This window comes from Anopheles maculipalpis, chromosome 2RL, assembly GCF_943734695.1.
Source record: "Anopheles maculipalpis chromosome 2RL, idAnoMacuDA_375_x, whole genome shotgun sequence".
NCBI lineage: Eukaryota > Metazoa > Arthropoda > Insecta > Diptera > Culicidae > Anopheles > Anopheles maculipalpis.
Window position 1 is genome coordinate 45331462 of NC_064871.1, and position 16910 is coordinate 45348371.

The 16910-nt window shown below is 43.7% G+C and overlaps 3 protein-coding genes across 3 annotated transcripts in view; 1 reads left to right on the forward strand and 2 right to left on the reverse strand.

The window, feature by feature from the left end:
* LOC126559083 (40S ribosomal protein S8) overlaps nt 1-332 on the forward strand; it is a 269441-nt gene extending 269109 nt beyond the window's left edge. The window contains exon 5 of the mRNA XM_050215190.1: nt 323-332. The gene's annotated coding sequence lies outside the window, so the exon portion shown is untranslated. The remainder of the gene's footprint in view (nt 1-322) is intronic.
* The window catches only part of LOC126556840 (semaphorin-5A), a 102226-nt gene that overhangs the window by 30352 nt on the left and 54964 nt on the right, over nt 1-16910 (reverse strand).
* The window catches only part of LOC126557078 (proline-, glutamic acid- and leucine-rich protein 1-like), a 265735-nt gene that overhangs the window by 14395 nt on the left and 234430 nt on the right, over nt 1-16910 (reverse strand). The gene's annotated exons all lie outside the window — the stretch shown is intronic.

Below are 16910 nucleotides of genomic sequence, written 5' to 3' on the forward strand. Positions count from 1 at the left end.
ACATCTAGATACTCATCCAGAGAATACACCCTGGTCCATAATTCACACCACACTTGGACCTTTCATTAATGCGCAACAGCAAATCAAGCGTAATTACATTAATCACACTTTGGCAAGCGGCAACAATCGCATAAATCTTGATAACGCGCTCGCCCAGTAGTAGAGTGCCTCGCGCAGGAACCTCTCGCGATCGAGCCAGGTCAAAGTGAGCATCAACACCGATCGCTTGCTCAGTCACAAACAAAATCCAATCGGCTGTGCCAATAGTTTGTGCCACTGCTGTACCATTTGTGCATTTTTTAGCGTGGTAAATACGTTTCAGGGTCAGTGTGTGTGTGTGTGTGCGTGAATCATTTCAAACCACTAGAAGACTAGATATATCCAATGGGACCATAATTGGAAAGGGAATGAAAGGAAGAACCGATAGAGCTTCATAGAGATTTATCGCGAATCTAATTTAGGTTTTTATTTTCCACTTCTGGTTGGGAGGACTGCGCCAAGACACCTTATATGACACTTGAGAGATGTAGTATGTCCGTGATGGCGGTTTATGTTTCATATCTTAGGTATTAAGAGGTTCAACAATGACAGAACAGAAATAAAATGTAAAAATTGACCTCAACATTTTGTGTCAGCCTCTCTGTTCCAGAAATCTATCCAATCATCCATGTTTGTTGGGTATAAGCAAAATATTACAACCATATCAGTTGATTTGAAACAGTTGAAGCGAAAAAAGCTCAGGAACTAGAATTCAAAGAGACTACCAAATAGACAAATATTTGGAAAATATACTCACACACAATCAATCCAAGGCTAAATAAGCTAATGGAAGGTTTGTAGCAAGAGTTCATGTGTATCAGCATATGTCTAAACCGTGAAGAATGCATTGGAATAAATAGACATTGTTTTACAAAATTCGTCGTCCATGTGACTATCACACAGACTGCCAGAGGGCGCATCGACGATCGAAGAGTCTCCCATCTGAATTCAGCCAAGGGAGAATTGTACGAATAGCACCTGATCCATAAGGGCGAAAAAGACCTCAGGCCATATGAACTTTTTTAAAGCCAAAAATGACTAAGTTCTCAGCTAAGTACTAATATTGCAATCCAGCAATATAAGACAATAATGTAGAACAACTTTTCCATTTTATCCTCAAGAGACAATTTCATCACCAAAACTCAACAAATCCTGTTCCATAATTGAAGAGCTGCAATTTCTGCAACTGCAAACATCTAAGATGCGTTCTAAGGATTCTATTACTCTTTAAATTGCGTTGCGTTGAAATTGCGTTTAAATTGCGTATTGAAAATTGACTTAAAAGAAATTGGTCCGCGAGAACATCTTCCACAAGCTATTGCATCACCAACGATAAAACTTTCCCTTCCTGTACGCGTACAGTGCCATAGTAATCAGTAACAGAAATGGTTTCAAAAGGAAATGTTTAATCAAAACATGCGTCTGCAAACGTTGACACATTACTTCAGCCGGGCCAGGGTAACGATATAGATAAATGGTACGTGTTTATCCGTTGCAGCTTCCTGCACACCTAAACCCAACGCACCTCTTTCCAATTCGTTTCAATCCTCCGCCGACGGACATTGCGAACATTTCGCGACAGCGTCCCAGGACGATGAAAATATCACAATTTTGTCTTATCGCCCTGCGGGTCCAAACTCTCGGCGTCAGATAAATGATTAATCACCGGATAGATGGATCGATGGGCATCGTTGAACCACGAATGTTGTCTCCGTTTTCTTTCTTTTTTCTTAAACCATACCACAAGGCATGACGGAGGTGTAGTCCATTGCAGCCGCGAAGGTGACAGCTGGCGTTGGGCAAACGATCGGTCGATAGCCGTGTTGCACAACTCTGATTGCGCCGTTGCATCCGTTGTGGCGAGCGGATTATTCTCCTGTCTGCTTTCTGTCTTTCCTTTTTGGCCTTTGCCTGCACCGTATCGATTTCTGACCGCCCCTGTCGTGTCGTACCGGGAACGCTGGATGGCAAAAGGGTAACTTATTGGCAGCCATTGCAATGACGAATCGAAAACCTTCGCGATCGATACACGGCAAGGATTAATCACTGACAGCATGGTATCGTGGTGGATAGGCACCAGATGGCGCCATTTTACTCGTGGACCAGATCTTGGACACTCGTTATCGGAATGTGGTCGTTCAGTGCGTATGTGTGTGTGTGTGTGTGTGTGTGTGTGTGTGTGTGTGTGTGTGTGTGTATGGGGAAATGCAACGAACCAGTCGTCACATACATGCACTTTATCCAGACAATCTGAAGAGGTAACTCCTCAAGGTTGGATGGTATACGGGTCAACCACCAGAAAACCGACATCGACCTTACGGTGTCAGTATCCATCCGGTTACTGCGGCCTATCTTCTTCACCGGTGGAAGGGTTCTGGGAAAGAACTTAGTGAACTTTCCGTAAGTCTCTCATTCGCGAGAGCGCGACCACAAACTGATTACACATAATGATTGTAGCAAGATCTCTTAATCACGTTCACATTTACGTGCTGCTGCTGCTGCTGCCCAGTTAAGCTTCCGATGATGAGACGGTGCTCAGTTAGGGGCTAGGTCCACCCCGTCCTTAAGTAGGTGAACACTCTCCAATTCTAACCATGCTGTCTGAGGAGGAAACTTTCTTATGCTGCCTTAGGGAGCTGTGAACCTGTGATGGTAGAAAGATTTTCAATTAACGATAAACTGCCAGGAAGTGGGTAAACTAGCCAACTTCAGAGGGGAAAAAGCACAAGATTGGAAAACAATTTTTGAGAGAGTTCAGGAGAAGAGTTAATTGCAAAATCTGCGAGACGCCAGCGTGTACCAGCTGGATATTGTACTGTTGCATTATAGGGATCGCCATAGTAAAAAGAGGTTGATCGATTTCAAAAACAAAACACTCTGAGTCTGAGGCTGATGCAAGGAGGAAAACTAATTACCCATGCTGTTCGTTTCTCTGTGCGTATAGGATTCTTCTAACGTTAGGGTCAAGTGGAGTTAGCGTTTAGTACATCTTACCTATCTTACATCTTGCAAAATCTAAGAAATATCTTTCAAATATCCTAGCAATTCTTGGTCTCTATTTTAGTATATTTTGGACTTTGTTGGCGCAGTCCAACAATGCGAGAAAAATAAAGGCTTGGAATTAAACTTTCACTTTTCACCTGGTGGTTTATCAGAAGTAATAAGCAACGCAAGACGGTATAAAGGTGTATATTAAATGAAAGTAACAAAAAATTCAAACGTAGTTCATAATTCCGCACTTTTCTGGTCGGCTTCCGGATCCCTCCTACTTGCCTGTTGCCTCAGTCCCAGGTCGTACCACCTTTCTGTCAGGGGCCTTCAACTCCTCTGTCAAACTGTTTGACACTTGGCGGTCGCACAGTGGACGCGATCCACCGCAACATTCCCCGACCCGTAACCCTGTTAAAAATCCTTAACAGGCGTTACCTTATTCGATCTCCAAGACCGCTAATTTGTTTGTTGCTCTTCTAAATCTTCCATTATTCGTGCGTACCCACGCCTGTCTAACCCGACCATCCCTAGCCACTATGATCTCCTCAATTTTACCACGGACCCAACACTTCCTGTCTTTCCCATCTACAACATATACTAGGTCCCCAACCTTTAGAGGTTTCGTCTCTTTAAACCACTTCGATCTTTGATTGATCGTTGGCGTATATTCTTTAATCCATCTAGACCACATCCTATCCGCGAGAAGTTGAGATCTTTTGTATGCATCTTTGAGCGCCTCTTTGGAACACGTCATAGGAATGTCCCTATTGTCACTTTTGGACGACCCTCTCAAAAAATGATTTGGTGTTAGAGCCTCTTCTTCGCTACCTAATTGTGTTACGGTTGTTAAGGGTCGACTATTCACTATATCTTCGGCCTCAACTATCGCTGTTAGTAACACCTCATCTGTTAGTTTTCTACCGTCTTGTAACGCATCGAAAACACCCTTTACTGATCTTACAAGCCGCTCCCACACGCCCCCCATATGGGGTGCAACCGGCGGATTAAACGTCCATCTTGTCCGCGCGTTCGTCAGCTGGTCCGCACACTCCTCTTCGATGTCTCGTAAAGCTCCAATTATTTCGCGACTCGCCCCTTTGAAATTTGTACCATTGTCCGATACAAACTCTATCGGCCAGCCTCGCCGACAGATGAACCTACGCAACGCCATCATGCACGACATCGTTGAAAGACTGTGTGCTATTTCCAGGTGGATACCGCGTACAACCAGGCACGTGAATAGTACGATCCATCTTTTCTCCGTCCTCCGCCCAATTGATACCTCGTACGGCCCGATGTAATCAACGCCAGTATAGCTGAACGGTCGGACGTTAGGCGTCAAACGTTGAGGGGGTAGAGGTGCCATTCTTGGTGTTGTTGGTTGGTTACGACGAACTTTGCACCACATGCATTTTGCCGTCTCCCTGCGTACTGCTGCATCCAGATGCGGAATGTAGTAGTGCTGACGTAGCTCATTCTTCACCGTCTCTCGATAACCGTGTCCGCACCGCTCGTGATAGTGTTGTATGATCAATCCAGTAATGTAGTGGTCACTCGGCAGGATGATGGGGAATCGCATGTTGTAAGGAAGCGATTCTGCATATTGGGTCCTCCCTTCCATGCGAATTAGATCATTCTCATCTATGAAAGGAGATAATCTAAACAGCGGGCTACTCCTTTCCAGGCCGATCCATTGGTTTGACGAAGACTCTTTGTTCTTCATTAAGGTCTTCCACTCATCGATGAAACTCTCGGCTTGAGCTGTCCTTATTAACACCATCTCCGCTTTCGCATATTCGGGTTGTTGCAGGGGGGTACGTTTAGTGATTAAGCCAACTGCCATCAGGATCTTCTGTTGATTTACTGTAGCACGTAGCGTCTCAATCGGCTCTCCTTTAGCTTTCTTGATGCAGTTCGCTATGAATCTGTATACACAAGCTACGGTTCTCACTAATACGGTCCACTTCGAGAAACGTCTAACATCGATGAAACCTTTCAGTAGCTCCACATTGTGTATAAGAAGGTGTGCTCTTAGCTCCTCAGTAGTGTTCGCAGGTGGTAACTCTTGAACAGGCCAGCAACATTCATCCGCTCGAAGAAACTTCGGTCCACATACCCAATCACTATCTGGTCCTATATCTGGAGCCTTTCCCCATTTCGTCAAAATGTCAGCTATGTTCATCTTGCTAGGAATCCAGCGCCAATCAGATATGTTAGTGAGATCCAGTATCTCACCTACACGGAATCCAACAAACTGCTTGTACCGGCGGTGATCCGATCGGATCCATGATAAAACGACTTTGGCATCTGTCCATATAACCACTCTGTCAATCTCCAGTTTATGGTTGTCTCGTATTGTCTTCGCCATTCGTGCTCCCAACACTGCTCCAAGAAGTTCGAGGCGTGGAATCGAAATCTTCTTCAACGGAGCCACCTTGGTGCGGCTCATCACAAGTGAACACCTTACTTCACCCTGAACCATGGCACGAAAATACGCTACACATCCGTACGCCGCTTCACTAGCATCCGTGAATACATGCAACTGGACATCTTTTGTCTCGCTCGATAAAGCCTTCCCGAAGTAGCTACGTGGTATCTTCAGCAGACCAACATTCTGCATGTTCTGAATCATCTGACACCACCTTTCGTAACAGGTCGCCTCTATAGGTTCATCCCAGTTGCTGCCAGTTCTCCAAATATCTTGCATCAACATTTTTCCTCTCACGGTAATCGGTGCGAAGAAGCCCATTGGATCAAAATGTCCCATTATGAAGCTGAGCACTTTCCTTTTGGACGGTTGTGACCCTTGCAGATCTGTTAGCAATGCATTATCATTGTTCTCCGAATTGAGGCAAAATACATCTTTATTTGCTAACCAGGATATGCCAAGCACTCGTTCTGTTAATGCGGTATTTTCTCCCTTGAAGCGTACTCGATCTTCTGCGTTGTCTTCTTTTAAAGCGCTCAACACCTCCGTAGAGTTGGACACCCAATTGCGGATATGAAATCCGCCCTTAGAATGGACATATTTCACTTGCTCTGCCAATGAAACAGCTTCTTCAACGGTGTCAGTACAGTCGAAATAGTCGTCTACGTAGTGACGTTTGATGATCGCTTCAGCTGCTTCAGGGTATTCATGCTGATGTTGTGCGGCATTCAAGTTTTTTATGTATTGTGCAGAACTCGGCGAACACGTTGCTCCGAAAGTCGCAACATCCATAACATAGACTTGCGGCCGACCCGACGAATCATAGCCAAAAAGGAATCGCTGCGCTTGTTTATCAGCATCACGAATCCCGATCTGATGGTACATCTCCTTAATATCGGCCCCGAAAGCTATTGCCTTTTCTCGGAAATTGCAGATGATGTTTGGAAGCGGTATCAGCATATCTGGCCCTTTAAGGAGTTCTGAATTCAGTGATACACCTTTCACTGATGCCGCTGCATCCCATACTAGCCGTACCTTTCCCGGCTTTTTTGGGTTTTGCACTACATTAAGCGGAATATACCACACGCTGTTACCGGGTACTAGCATTTCATTCGGATTGATTTTATGAGCATATCCCTTTTGCTGATAATCCTCCATCTTTTGTAGCACAACCTCTTTCAACTGTGGTTGCCTATTGAGCTTCCGCTCTAAGGATTGCATACGTTTTTCAGCCATTGGATAGCTGTCAGGAAAGTGGCGAACATCATTCTTCCACAGGAGACCAGTTTCGAAACGGTCACCCACACGACGCGTTGTAGATTCGAGCAGGGTTCTAGCGCGCTGTTCATCTGGTGCTTCAGGCATCGTATGCGTCGTCTTGTCTAGATCTTCTAGCCTGTACTGCTCTTTTATCAGATCATGCAACGTTTCATTACTCATTTGTGAAGCCGTATGGAGATTCAGATACGCGCTGAACATTCTCGAGCATCTCTCCGTTCCGAATATCGACCAACCTAGTAACGATCGTACAGCGATGGGCTCCCCAACATTTCCTAAACGAGACTCAATGGGAGCAAACAAGTGTACGTTATCTAGTCCCAGAATAATCATTGGCCTCTGTGGAAGGTATTCCTTCGCAGAAATGTTTGTAAGATGCGCATACTTACACTTGAGGTCGGCGATTGTAACATATGGCATGGGAAGTTTCAATTCAGACACGGTGCGTGTGTTGATCAACTCGTACTTCTGCCCTGAACCTCGCTCCGATATCATAAGTTGCACCAAGCGGGACTCGTTTTCGTGACGATTTATGTCATTAGTCCAGCTGATCACCAACGGCTCCGGCACACCTGACACGTTCAGGTGTTTTGCGGCTGAGTCATCGATCAAGGTGACTGACGACCCTTCGTCAATAAACGCCATCACGTCCAACGTCATGCTTCCATAGTAAAGCGTCACCGGTATCATTCGGAATACAACCACCGTTTCCCGCTTCACAACGACGTCCTTCGCCGTACTACTGGTGTGCAATGATTCTTCAGACCTATGTAGCAGCGTATGATGACGACCTTTACATCTTGCACATCTAATCTTGTATGCGCACTTCCCGTTGCAGCTTCTCGCTAAGCAGATCTCACACAACTGTAGATTTTTAATCCGCTTCATTTTTTCGCTCAAAGGCATCTGCTTGAAACTTCCACAGTTCTTAAGTCGATGAGTCTGTTCTCCGCAATTCCAGCAAGATTCGCTTCTCGGAGTAGAAGATGTTTCGGTAGCGTGTACATTTACCCGTCTTTTCTCTTGTGTGGGAATACGGTCGTCTTCAAGGCGTTCCATTACATCCGAAATATCATCCACCAATCCTGAAATGTACCTTGAAAATCCCAACAACGAGCTATCATTCTGCTCCCGTTCGAAGCGAGACCATTCTCTTTGGTACTGCAAAGGCAATTTGTTCACCAATTCGTCAACTAGCAGTGGATTGCTTATGTGTTCGGTTAGACCGCATTCCTCTACGTGATCGCATAGCTGTTGCACCTTCGTCCCGAATTCCACAAACGTCACCAAGCGTTTCTCTCGCGGGGGTTCGGTAGCCCGAATCTTTCGAAGCAGCATTTTCAACAACCGTTTTGGGTTTCCATATCGACGCTTCAATTCCGCGATCACGCCTGGAACCGAATGAGGCATCAGCAAACGTCCTCTCACTGCCTCTAACGCTTCCCCGTGCAAGCACTCCTGGAGACGCTGTAGATTCTCCAAGTTGGTGAAACCGCATGCTTCGTTGGTGTGTGTGTAGCTGCTGATAAACAACGGCCACACTTCAGCTTCACCGGCGAACTTCGGCAGTTTCGTGGAAATGCTCTTCCTCGTTGCAATCTGCTCTTTCGTCAACCTGCTTCCACTTTGCCCCGACCCGTCACCGGCCGGCACAATAGTCTGCTCCGTCTTTGTCGAAACTGCTGTATCCCCTCCCTCCAACAAGGCTTGGGTTTTTTCACAGTTTAGTGGAATGCTCCTTTGTTCGTCGTCCTGTTGGTGTGGGTGTAGCAAACGCGTTCGTTCCTGTTTGAACAACTCTTCCTGCTCCTTCTTTTCTGCATCACATTTCATTTGCAGTGTGTGCAGTTCCTTAAGGAGCTGTAACTCCTGATCATGGCGTGCTTTCCGTTCCTCCAACTGCCTACGCATCTCCTTCATGCGCTCTTCGAAGACTTCCTTTTCACGCCGTTCCTCCTCCTGCCGCATCTCGATAGGCCATAGGTCGGACCCGCTTGCGCCTTCTGGAACGTCTCCGCTTTCGGATGAATTTTTTTGCGATCTTGTAGTTGGCATGGTACGGCTTTTTTCACTCCCTGAAAGATCAGTTTTGTCCATCACCTTATTCACACCGACACGAACCCACTTCCAGTTTCGATATCACGCGCGTGTCTTTTTGTCGCTTTTACCAAGTATTCTCGCAAACACCTATTGTTCTGCTAGCGTGGTCGCCAAATTGCACACACATACACACGCGCGCGATCTTAGGGATCCGGAGATGTCGCACTTTACGTTTGAAAATTGTTGGCGCAGTCCAACAATGCGAGAAAAATAAAGGCTTGGAATTAAACTTTCACTTTTCACCTGGTGGTTTATCAGAAGTAATAAGCAACGCAAGACGGTATAAAGGTGTATATTAAATGAAAGTAACAAAAAATTCAAACGTAGTTCATAATTCCGCACTTTTCTGGTCGGCTTCCGGATCCCTCCTACTTGCCTGTTGCCTCAGTCCCAGGTCGTACCACCTTTCTGTCAGGGGCCTTCAACTCCTCTGTCAAACTGTTTGACACTTGGCGGTCGCACAGTGGACGCGATCCACCGCAACAGACTTCTTTTGGATTTGAATAGACTCTATTTAGTCATTGGTAGGCAGAAATATTTCAATCTTTTCCTTGTCTAAGTTCCGTTGTTTTAGATTTTTCAATTCCGAAACACCTAAAGCATTTCTTCATCTAATTAGAGGGAATCCAGAAAGAGGAATCCAGATCTATCTTGAGCAAAACCTAGAACAGGTTGGAACATTATTTACCTTTTACAGAATGCACAAATAGAATGTTTAAGTGCTATTTATGTTTTAATCACAAAGAGCAGATAATTTGAACAACCAAATTGCGCTATAAAGCACTCGATAAAACAATACCCCTTTTACAAACTTTATTGCACACTTGTACGGCCAACAGATAAGATCAGCAAACCATTTCTTTTATTCGCACATTACTGTCCTGCAAAACATCGGTATACCCGGTGCATAGCATCCTGCTAAAACAAGTGTTTCTAATTGTGTTTCGTGCGGCATGTTTTACCCATTACTTTAAATACGCAAGTAACGGGAAGACTTCCGCTTCGGCTGGACCAAACATTAGAAGATGTTACACGCAGGTTACCAGATTAAAATGAAAAAGAAACCCCCGTTGAAAGATGTTGCCTTCGAGCAATAGGTTAACTGTTTACATCATTGCAGAAAGATCGGTGAGGACTGAGCACATTAAGTGAGAAGGAAAATTCTCCTCCATGCTTTGCGTTGGCTCATTCACTTCCAGCAGTAGCAGCAGCAGCAGCAGCAGCAGCAGAAGTAATGTTAAACATGTCATAGGCATTGCATGAATTTTCAATTAGGAATGTAAGGATCGCCGATAGCATCAATTAGTTAAATGTTACGCTTGAAACAATTACCGACACGAAAGCGTTTGGCTAGTCTGAGCGAAGTGGCTCCAGATCCAGAGGAACGTGATTCCAGATTCTGAGATTCTGTAGGATGTGAAAAATTGCTTCAGTAAAACAATGTGTGATGAATGAGCTGGTCGCTATTGTTTTCTATCGGATCCTTATTCCCTAAGTTCTTACAAATGTTACAAATGTTTAAGAACACTTTAACACTGAACTTTGCTTAACTGAAGTGAAACGAAGCAACTGCTAACCACATCCCATTCCAAACAAAGCGAAAATAAAATAAAAACAAGTACTCCCGACGATATCCAGCTCGGCTCGGCAACGGAGAAACGAAAACTCCGGGAAAAATTCCTCCGTTCACCGTTCATCTCATCCAGCAAGAAGAGACACCGACATCAAGTCCCGACATATATGGAAGTCGTCCGCCCATTTTCGTCCGTTTCGTTCCAATTCTTCAACCCTGACGATTGGGTCGGTGGGGAAATGTGAATTGCTCCACTCTTCCCTTGCAAGTTACGGGTTTGTGTCCTCGAAGACAATAAGACTCCACAACGCACATCGTTCCTTTCGCGAAGTGGAACTCTGCCAGCACTAAAACGCATCCACTGCCACATATGCATCGCAGAGTGACAGAGAGAAAGGACTTCAGCTTTAGTGCGGTTGTGTTCGGGTCTGTTATTATCCAACCTTTTGAGATGGTACCATGGTGGCAGGGATTTGTGACATTCGGGGTACGGTATATTTCCCCCCCTATTTCACACGAACGTTCCTCTCCATCTTCGAGGAAGCAAATGCAGTGTTCTGGTTTTTTTCGTCGGCGAAAAAGCAGTGCGCACTCAAATATAGACTTTGAGCTTGCACATCATTGAGGTCGCTCTGGTGCGCCCGGGAACTCTGACAGCGTGGTCCGCCGTAACGGGATCCATGTGTGCCTGATGCGCCTTGGAACTTCAGCGTCAAATAGCTTCGCACTCAACAAATTTCCCGTACGATGCGGAAGGAAATTGTAATCATCGCCCTTTAATCTGACAGGTCTATTTACATGAGACGGATCTTTAATTAAACCAAATGAACCTGTGTTTGCACTGCTTCCAAAGCGTTTTGTTACTCAATCACTTAGTATCAAACCACACCCCACCAAACCAAGCCACGCTGAGTCGTTTTCAAAACCGGATTCATTCGGTGGTCGCTATAACTGCGATTTGGGCATCATTAAATTAAATGTATTCCAGCATAAATCAACCTCCTCACTCGGGTTGTAAAAAAAAAAAACCACCGACCAGGGTGCTTTATGAAAATGAAGTCCCATAAAACATAAAGTTATTAGTATGGTGTGGGCAATCGAAAACAGATCGTAAAAATAGCCAAAATCGAACAATCAATTTTTAACGAGCGAAAGCGTTACGCCCGTACTCACCTGCTATCCTCTGCTACAAGCTGTAAGCTTTCGGGATGGGTTACTGAATGGTTTGCATTCCACAAATACTCCAACAGAAAGTGGATAAGATTGGCAGGTTTAATTCAAATTCAGTTACCGATTCCATCCTATTTTATCTGTCAGGTGCTGACGATCACTGGATGTAGAGGAGCGTCTTCATGGCTGAATCAATTTCTTGTCGATCGTTCCACTTTTACTGCACCTCATTTTACACCCTTTTTGATGTCACAATTTTGCACATCATCCTACCGTTGTTCAGTGAGTACTATTTTGCATGCTTCACGGGACTTTAAGAAGCTTTCACGGTTTGGCTTAACCCAGAGATGTCAATGCAAATGATGAGGAGAAAGCATGCATTTATTAAGTGGCATGAGGTGAACTGCAAGTCTCTGTTATGCCTGTATTGGAGTTCCGACCGTTTTTCTCGCAGTTGTTAGCTCCAACTGTTGACTTAAACTAGAAATGACTTGGCAAGTAATTTCTAGAATTTGTCGAATGTCATCAATTCAGCACCAACTTCAAACGCGTGAGACCTTGCTTAAATCACCGTTCCCTTAGTGATCAAACAACGCTCATCAAAATAGCATCTTCGTGCATATTTACCATGTGTACAGGGGATTTTCTTACCGTTTTCTAAGGTTTTGTTGAACCTATCACTCATGATGATTACTAGCAACGATATTAGTCTTATTGATTTAACTAGTTCGATCTGGCTTTGACTCTACAATCAATCAAGAATAAATCAGCAGGATGCAGGATGTAAATTGCTATTTTTTAGCATGTTATAGTCACTCAGTTTGAGTTAGAAATTCCTGATATCTTCCCAGTTGCAGTAAAATCAAGTCTGTCTCAAAATCTGTTGATAGCTTTTGCTTCAAAAGTTTTAAATTTCACCTCAGTGCCGCGTACGAGTTGTCGTTTGCATCCAACATTCCTGCAAAAAGCTCCTTCTCAGGAAATCTACCCAAATCGAACCACCCCAAAGAAATTCAGTGAAGCTGATGAATCATGAGATGGAACAGCTGTATGCAAATTAGTTGTCATAACGATTGCAATTGAATTGAATCGACGGAACGGGCACGAACTTTCGTCTCCTATCGCTGCAATTTGACTCACTTCCGATAGGAGGACACGGGTGGAGATTTGGGTTTCCTTTCTTATCCAGCCGTACCGATTCGCCAACTTCTACACTCTTCCCCGTTGACACGAACTCCACACACGTGAGTGGAAATTGAATAAAAGACGCGTGCGATGAAAGCATGACTGCATCTCGCACAAACGATGTAAAGACCAAGTAACTACCAAGTCATACTTGTTTTAACGATTATGCATGCATTATAAGTACGGACGGCTGTCGTTGTCGGTTTGCGCTCCACGTTTACGGACGGCAAAATATTGGCCCTCCGGCGCAAGGTAAACTGCTCTGACAGACGGGATACCAAGGGGACTTTTGCTGTTAGCTAGCTGCCGGCTCAGAGTTGAAGTTGGATGCTGCTTTGCACACCATCAATGCGGACTTACTTTGCGGACTTCAACTGACCAAAATATTACCCGGCTCGTGAACTACATGAGGCGGTTACTGAGAAATATAAAACAAAAAATCCCCAAAATAAAAGGCGGGTGGGTGTTGTTCGAGATGTCGAGAGAGTTGCGTTTACTTTTGGCCTGACATGCGGACAACGGTCCGGTACGTGTAACTGCTTGAAAAACTTATTCGGCCGCCCCCCTAAAAATACCACAACATTGCTAACGATCCTTAGGCCTTTTCATTGGTTCCGGCCTCTTTGCTGGTAGTCTCTCTTTAGCAGGATTTAAAATTTATTAAACGAGTGGTGGCCTTCTTCTGTCCGATCGTTTTCCGCAAAGGCGTGTACATACACAGCGTGCATCATCGGCATCAGCTTCTCGGCGCAGTTTTCTTTAACGAGCCGCAATTAAAAAGTAAATTATTCGTAAATTAAAATTAAAAAATTCTCCGCACATCATCGGCGTCGACCGTGGCGTTTTCTGGGGGTTGAGATCCTGCCATACGTTCTCAGCTTGTGCATTTTTGTGCGAATTTGCAAGAGCTGCTTATCCCCCCGTTGCAAGCAACCTTAAGCGGTGTTAGCTGTGGGCTGGAAGCCGTTGTCAGCTCCATCATTACATTACCAGGGGCCAGGCGGTTTAAAACGGAGAGCGCAATGCCAGCTACGTTGCATTAAGATTCTTGCCATTGTAAGAATTTTAGTGAACATACTTTTCTTTTTTTCTTCTCGGTCAAAAAAATTCTCAACAAGGTCCTAATTAAGCGGTACATTTTAAGCGAAACGAAAAGAAAAATGAGCATCACAGCACGAAAAGTGTCTTAAAGTTTGAGGCCGCATGAAATTTGATGGCGAACGCTTATGGCTTCATTATCCTGGGAGTTGCTAACGATCAAAGCGGACGAGAATAATTAAGCAAAAAAAGATGTGCTTCAAACTAAGGCTCAACCACAACAGTGGTAAGTCGGGTGTGTAAATGAGCCGTTGACATAATTACCACATCATGCGGAGGCACCTTCATCGATCGTTTCGATGTTTTTTTTTATTTGCACATGTTAAAATAATATTAAAAAAGTGTTCCTTCCAATGTTTCAACGACTCCACTTTCAAGTATCATCGAACATCTAACCGGCCATAACGTAAGTCACAAATATTGAACTGAATGGAATCGAACACCAATCATAGTTCGGCACAAAAACACCCTGAAAACGTGTGACCTAGCATCGTTGTTTGAGCAGCTCGTTACCGTAACGAGAGCCCCAAATCGCCCGATGTCTCTCGAACGGCGCTCGAAAATCGGGGGACTTACGAAATTATAATTTGTCCGTGAATCACGCCAAACATCGCCCTCACCCTTTTCCCTGTCGCATCCACGCCAATAGATGGATGCCCTCTCCAACGCCCAAGAACCATCAAGTGTGACTTACCACGTGGCTGCTGCTGCTGCTGGCACGCCGCAAATCGTAAATCACCGTACAATAGGAATCGGATAAATGGGCAAACGAATTTCGTAAAGCAAGTTGTTGTGGCGGGGTGTGCAAGATGCATCCTCTTGCTGCCATCGACAGCAATCGCGACCGTGTGGCAAGAATGTGTAATGTACATATTGGTGAATAAATAAAAGAAAAAACAGCCTCACGTTAATTGTCGCACCGAAGCTAATGCTGCACGCTCAACGTGAAGGAGTGGTTGTGAAGCACCTTGCACACCCTTGTGTACACTAATGGCGCTTTTGTGGCGGCATCTAGGGGCAAAACGTTGAACTGTGTAATAAACGCGCTAAATCACGAATTGCCCGCCAGGTTAGCGACATGAACTAGTTTTAACCGCGTGTCCGAACGACCCCGGCAAAAGGTGCGAAACGGAACGATTGGTCTATAATTGAATTAGGATCGTTAGGAAATCGGGGAGAAGCAAAATGTAAAGGGAGAGAGTTAAAACCAGAAGAGTTAATGATAGTTTCAGGCAGTCAAAATTGCGACCACATGGTGATTGAGTGGATGTAAATGTGTATAATCATAAATCGCTTTGCATGTGTACCGTTTGAAGTAGTAGTGAAATTTGGCGGATAGCATTTCCTCATCCATTGTTTCATTTACTAGTTCGAGCATTAAGATAGAATGGTAGATAGAACTTTCCTTTTCAACAGAACATAGTTTCATTGAGTTGCACATTGAGCATGATCTATTTGCCCGTTTTATTTTCAAAAGTTTATAAGAGTTGTAATTTTTATATTTGTTGTACAGTTTCCAAATTTAAACACTAAAAAGATTTTCAATCTCCTTCAGGTCTCTTAAGAAGTTTTTCATCGGTTGTTATATTAAATACCAAAAAAAGATCTAATATTTTATGCATCTTACAAAAAAAAAAATTATACGATTTGTACAAAAATGTTATCAAATTCCAAGCATGACTGCATGCCTTCTATTCTCGTTGGGTAAAGCTGTTGTAAAGGTGCTAAAGAACTCTCAAACTACATTTTTGTAGAATGTTTCTGCTTGGAGAGGACGAAGAAAGATATTACGTAAATGTATTATTATTGGTTTTATTTCAATAACATAGTCTAAATCCTCAGATTTGAATGACAAAATAAAATCAACATACATATTAACAGACATAAATAAAAAAGATTAAATTAAATTACATTACAAACAATTCGACTGCAGCGTTAAAAATATTTCATCTGTTAATTGTTTTCAGTTCTTTTCAATCAACTAGTTTCGTGCAATTTGCCATCTTCTACGACCACTTACGTTTGTCTTCAACGAAACTTTTAACCTTTAAAGTAGTTTTATCCCGACATTTGTTCGAATATTCCCACTGTGCGATGCCACCAAGAGCAAGAGATGGTTTTGTTTATTACAGCCCGTAAGCAATAATTCACATCATTACGCGACGTGTTACACGATATGGATTTTCCTGAGCCATAAATTGTGATTATTAATGCTACACATCAAATCGTTGACGAACAGCTTTCATCGATGAATGATTGCTTGTGTATTATTGAGATCCATCATGCAACAAAGCGCAGAGAGTCTTGGTTGTGCTTTCAAATTTTCCTTCCCTATTACGATTGCATTTGTATGTTTTATTTTTGCTTTTAACTAATTTTTTAAGATTCATTTATTTCAGACATTGAAGATTATTATGTTGCTAACTTCACTGAAAAAGAGAGAATTAGTTTCAATAATTTTCCAAATCACGCTGCCCCTAGTGTCGTACGTCGACTGGCGCCACATTTAAACATGGCGTCAAATGCGCAGCAAGGAAACTTCACTGCTGTTAATCAATTTCCTACCATCAAATGATGGAGCACCAACGAACACTTCTGGGCATCAAGGTGCGCAGCGTTCACAGAAACCGTGGAAAACAACAGGAAAACAGTGTTCTATAAATCATAAGTGCAGGCTGAAACCGGTAGCAAAAGCATCCCGAGGAACAAGTTCAGCCGGAGATAATGTTGAAGCTGGCGTCAATGCCAGACACACATCCGAACCAGGCCATTAATGACTAGTTTTGTTGCCGAGAGTACGGTTGAGCCTATGCTTCACCATTGGATCTTGGTCAGATAAAAGGCAAACGAGTGCATAAAGAAAGCAATGGAAAAATGGCCAACTAGTACGAGACACAGTTTAATGCCAGGGATGCACATTTACGGGTTAATATTTGTAGACTAACTAAAACAAATTACACTTAACAAAAGCTATAATAGGACACTATATTTGAATAGTGTAAAAGTTCAACCGGTGTCGGCTAATTTAATTTTGCAAATCGTTAAGTT